This window comes from Fundulus heteroclitus, chromosome 21, assembly GCF_011125445.2.
Source record: "Fundulus heteroclitus isolate FHET01 chromosome 21, MU-UCD_Fhet_4.1, whole genome shotgun sequence".
Taxonomy (NCBI): domain Eukaryota; kingdom Metazoa; phylum Chordata; class Actinopteri; order Cyprinodontiformes; family Fundulidae; genus Fundulus; species Fundulus heteroclitus.
In genome coordinates, this window is record NC_046381.1 from 5,737,271 (window position 1) to 5,742,927 (window position 5,657).

Sequence of the window (5,657 nt, forward strand, 5' to 3'; positions counted from 1 at the left end):
TAAGTATTTATTTTTGTGCATGTTATAATATTTTTGTCTGTTTTATTCTTCCTTTGTATTTTTTTTACCCTATATATTCCTGTGATGCTATTTATTTCTGCCTGTCGTTTTTACATTTCTGCCTGTCCTTTTTACATTTCTGTATGCATTTCTGCCTCATTATGCAAATGAGGAGGGGCTGTGTCTTAAGGGCTCAACTTCTTCCCATTGGTTGGTTAGCATTTTACTGCATCGGTCAAATCTACATGGCTTTTCCCCGCACTAAAGCTTAAGTAATGTCAAACTAAGCAGGCAGACGTTCAGTGTCCGACCTCTTAAGGAAAGCTGCTAATAGACTGGAAGAATTAGAAGTACATTTGGGATCTGAATGTTTTTCTGTGGTTTCAGATTCGTTTTTTCCAGATCAATAACTCATCGGCGGATGATTTATTCTACAAAACAGACACCTCTGCTACCACAGCAAGGCAGACAGTGAGCTACAACCGTAGTTTCCTCAAAACGAGTCTCCCATCGCGCTGGGTGAATTACAGTGGACCCTATGCAGAGCTCGCTTGATAAGAAAATACTGTAGTTGATTATAAAAGGCACAATATGAATTATCAGATTCACATCCAGGCAATAAAAAGCACTACATATTATCATTATTCTATCCATGTTGGTCTAATTTGTGAAGGAGGCGGAGTTTCATCAAGCCGATCCAACATTTCCCCTCAGCTGCAACACTTCGGGTTCATGCTGCGTCTTTAAGCATGATCCAGCACCGCAGTGAAGTTGGTTTGAATTTGGATGTTGGACATTCAAGCTCGACGAAGTCAACGGGATCTAGCTCATGGTTAATCCGATTGAGGGACTCCGATTTCGGCCAGCGTCTCTCAGCTGCTCCCTCCTCCCACACGCGGTGGTTCAGTTAGGGACCGTCAAAAGACTTTTGAACCAAGCTCTCTTGAGAAATAAAAATCAATACATTTATTATCTTGTGACCAGCTAAGATAAACTAATATAAATTGATGCCAATAGATAAAATCTGTAAGGCACGATTGTTTTTATTCATTTTTAAGCTATTTTCAATTTTCAAGACAGAAATTGGGACTTTTCTTCAATAGCTTCCAGGTCATGTGACCCACTCACTTAAATTCTTTGTGAAATTGTTCTACTACTTCAGCCAACTTTTGTCTTTGAATAAATCTTAAAAATTGAAAATAGCTTTAAATGGAATAAAAACAAGTGTGCCTTACAGATGTTCTTTAGTGGCATGATTTTATATTAGTTTTGTCATAGGTGATCACAAAATACGGAATTTATTGATTTTTGTTTCTCAAGAGTGCTTGGTTCAAATGTTTTTTTGACGATCCCTAAATGCACCACGCATGTGGGAGGAGGGAGCAGCTGAGAGACGCTGGCCGAAATTGGAGTCCCTCAACCGGATCAACCATGAGCTAGATCCTGTTGACTCGGCCGAGTCAACGGGACTTTTATAATCAATTACAGTATTTTCTTATCAAGCGAGCTCTGCATAGGGTCCAATGTAATTCACCCAGCGCGATGGGAGACTCGTTTTGAGGAAACTACGGCTGTAGCTCACTGTCTGCCTTGCTGTGGTTGCAGAGAGGTGTCTGTTTTGTAGAAGAAACCATCCGCCGATGAGTTATTGATCCAGAAGAGCCGAATCTGAAACCACCGAAAAACATTTCAGATCCCAAATGTACAGCGTTCTAATTCTTCCAGTCTATTAGCAGCTTTCCTTAAGAGGTCGGACACTGAACGTCTGACTGCTAAATTTGACATTACTTAACAAAGCTTTAGTGCAGTGAAAAGCCATGTAGTAAAATGCTAACCAACCAATGGGAAGAAGTTGAGCCCTTAAGACACAGCCCCTCCTCATTTGCATAATGAGGCAGAAATGCATACAGAAATGTAAAAAGGACAGGCAGAAATGTAAAAACGACAGGCAGAAATAAATAGCATCACAGAAATATATAGGGTAAAAAAAATACAAAGGAAGAATAAAACAGACAAAAATATTATAACATGCACAAAAATAAATACTTAAAAAAATAAGTAATTAATAAATAAAGTTGAAGATTATAACGCACAATAAATAAATAAGGTTATTATTACAAAGGCAAATAAAAGAATAAGCTAATTAAAAGAGATATATACATTTATGTCTCACTGTATAATTTAATTTCTACCTACATTTATTAATTTGGTGGCAATTAATTGTATGCTTATTTATTTATTGAGCATTTATTTATTTCTGTATTTATTTTTAGATATGGAAGACTTGGTCCTCCATATTGCTGCAGGCGTTCTCTAAAAAGAAGGACTGCTGACAGCACATATTTGAGCCTCACGTTTTGAGCCGGTGTTGTCCAACATTGTCTTGTGAGGAGAAACTTGGCACCTGAAGTGTGCACACTGAACCCAACCAGCAGCTGTCACATTCAGCCTGCCGTCCTCTCTTGAGGTTACTGGCTGGGCTGATTTCAGATTCATGTGGGAGAAAAAAAAAATAACAGGAGTCTTTTTGTGTTCTTTGAGAAGATTTCTCTGGGGGCCCAAGACAGAACTAGACGTCAAAACCTTAATTTCTATGCATTTAATGCACTTTATTTCCATACATTCTTGTGGTTTATATAGGAAATTTTTTTGACCAATCTGTATAATCTGATTGAATTTGACTTTGGAAAGTGCCTTGAGATTACATGTTTCATTTATTGGTGCTATATAAATAAAGTTTAATTGAAAATTGAATTGAATTTAATTGATTTTACGCTTCTGTTCAATGTTGCGCTTTGTCAGGTCCTGTTTGGTCATTGTTTCCCAGTTTGCTCTGGGTCAATCCGCCTCATCGGCAGTTTGTATACCCACATTGTTGCTGTTTTATCCCTTCCTACTTTGGTTTTGTACTTATGAAAAAGTAATTTGGTACCCATGAATTTGAACCGTCGCGTGTCAGCTTGTTTGTAGTTAAGTATTTTTAGGAGCTTTTTACCTCCTGAGCTCTTGGTTCTGTTCATGGTCTGTGTCGTCATCGCCACTTCTATTTCCCTCCGTGGTTTTGTTAAACTATTACCTTATGCAATGTTGCCTGCCTCCTGCCAGTGTTTGGGTCCTATCTTATTATCAATCTGTCTCTCTGTCTATGCTAGCTAGCAAGCTAGCTATCGGCTTTCATTCACATATTGTAGCTTCCTGTTTCTGGTCATATACTGAGCCTTTACTGCTGCAGTGACCCTCAGCAGTTAGATAACACCAGAGTAAACCTTATCTTCACAATTCAATACTTTACCGCCCCTGAAAGTTGCTTATTCTGGTGCAGCAGTAGCAGCAAGGTCTTGGCGTGAGAATAAGGAAGTGCATAACTTATGCTTCACCTGAATGTATTTATCCTGGGAGAAACTGATTTGGAGGGATGTGTGCTTGAGGGTATCCACATGCCTTCATAGTGTGTTGACTTGTAAAAAGAAGGCTGCGGGAAACTGCTGTTATCGCTTTACTAGATTCCATCATATTGTAATTGCAATGAATTGCTCATATACGTAATACGTTAAAGAGCTCTTGTCCAGCAGCCTTGAATTTTGTGACAAGCTTTAATTGGAGTAATTAAATCTGCCTCTATAAAAAAAACAACATAAAAACAAAAGGGTGGAGAAGAGCTATTTTAGGCTTCAGCTTCATCATTAACAAGGGAAGGGGTTAATGTTTTTCTTTCAGTTAAAGCAAGGAGAATAAATGTACAAGCGTTTGTCTCTTTTCTTCCCTGCTATCAATTACAATATCAATTAGTTTCTGCATCGGAGAATGTCTACAATTCCTATATAATAAACTGAATTGATTTGATCCAACCCGAATAATAAACCGAATAAACCGAATACAAACTTTGCAATAACTTCATTTCCTGCGCATAAGGAACAGTGAGGAAAGTGAATGTCACTCCTTAATGACGCATATTTGTGTAAGGGGTCTCTCACACATGGGATTATTAAAGTATGTCTGATTCTGATTCTAATTCTGAAGCAACAAGAAAATTGGACTCATTGAAGGTAAATTATGAAGAAGTACGAGATGACTTAAACTTTTGCATGAATTGTGGCAAAAAAAATACAATAAATACAAAAACAAATAACACTGTGCAAGGCCTTTCTTCCTCAGTTATTAGCACTCCTGAAAAATATTAACCTTTGGTATTCATACAACATGTCATGACAGTGCTTCAGTTCTATTGCTCTAAATGGGAAAAACAAGAAATCCTACCTTTCCAGTAAGAGACACATATTTTGTAAATTGATAACCAGACGCAATATAAACTAGAAAAATTTGCATTTCCTGCGAAAATGCACTGTGAATGCAGATAGCTGAATGATTGAGCAAAAGATGCAGAAGATCTTTGAAGAAGAGAAAAAATAGCTGAAAAGCATTGAAGAAGTTGAAGAAGTTGAAAAAGTTGAAGAATTTGAAAAAGTTGAAGAATTTGAACATGAAAGAACAATAGCTGAATGATTAGAAGAAGAAAAAACTGAGGGAAAGGCACCAAACATTTCCTAACTCATTCTAAACACTGAATCGTTTAACAAAGCTGAAGTAGAATTTCAAACTTGAATATACTGTAGCCATATGTGGGCCTGCATTTCTAGGGAGTATAAGGGGTTTCGCCCCCATTGAAAAGCATTGGATGTTTGACACCTCCTAACTTGGAGATGCTTTACGTGACGAGGCCCAAACTTACGTGACGAGCATTCTGTATAAAGGAGGTACAGACTCTGTAAAGCAGAAGTTTGTCCGAGCTTCCTAGAGCTACTTCCGATTAGCAACATGCTAACCATTAGCCGCTAACATGGTTGTGCTCAGGATCACCGGGTGATTGTACTCTGTCAGTTTGGTCCAAATCCTGTACTGGGAAGTGCCTCAAATAGGGGTGCCAATACTTAATGTCGGCAAACGTCACCAAAGTTCATGGGTCAGATTGGCCTCCTTTAGCAACTCAGCCTCACCACATCTGGGCCCAGAACTCAATATTTGACCAAAATGGTTAGTAGCGCCATTTCCCACAGGTGGGTGGTGCTGTATTGGCCAATTGGGTCGTGTCTGGGCATCATGCCAGGTCCTGTTGGAAGCAAAGGCCCAATAGGAAAGCATGTGAAATCCAAAATGGGATAGAAAAATGACACATAGCTGAAAGTCACTTGAAATGTTTAAAATGTCAAGAGGAAGTGACTGTGCGAATTTCAGATTCATACATTAATCACAGCAACTGCGGTGAGCGTCGAAAGTTGCCATTGTATCTCAATCTATCCTCTCCCTCTGGCCCTCAGAGTTCCGTCGTCATGGTAACTCACTCACACACCTGCAGCGGCCAGTCTACCAAAGTGCAGAGACTTTGCTCACAATATGTCCCATTGGGTTATAATGGAGAACTTTGCCTCACACAACGCTCCATATCTCCTGATCCGTAAATGGTAGAGACGTAATCTTTTCTGCGTTTCTTTCTTAACGGATAGGGGAAGAAGACTTGCTATCGGTTTTTGCTGGAAAAAGTTTAATAAAGGCGTAAAAAATTATGATCTAAAGGAAATTTTTAAGAAATTTCCAAAATCCTCTAAAAACGGTCCCGAACAAATCGCTCTAGCTGAAAAAGTATAACAGATATCAAATTA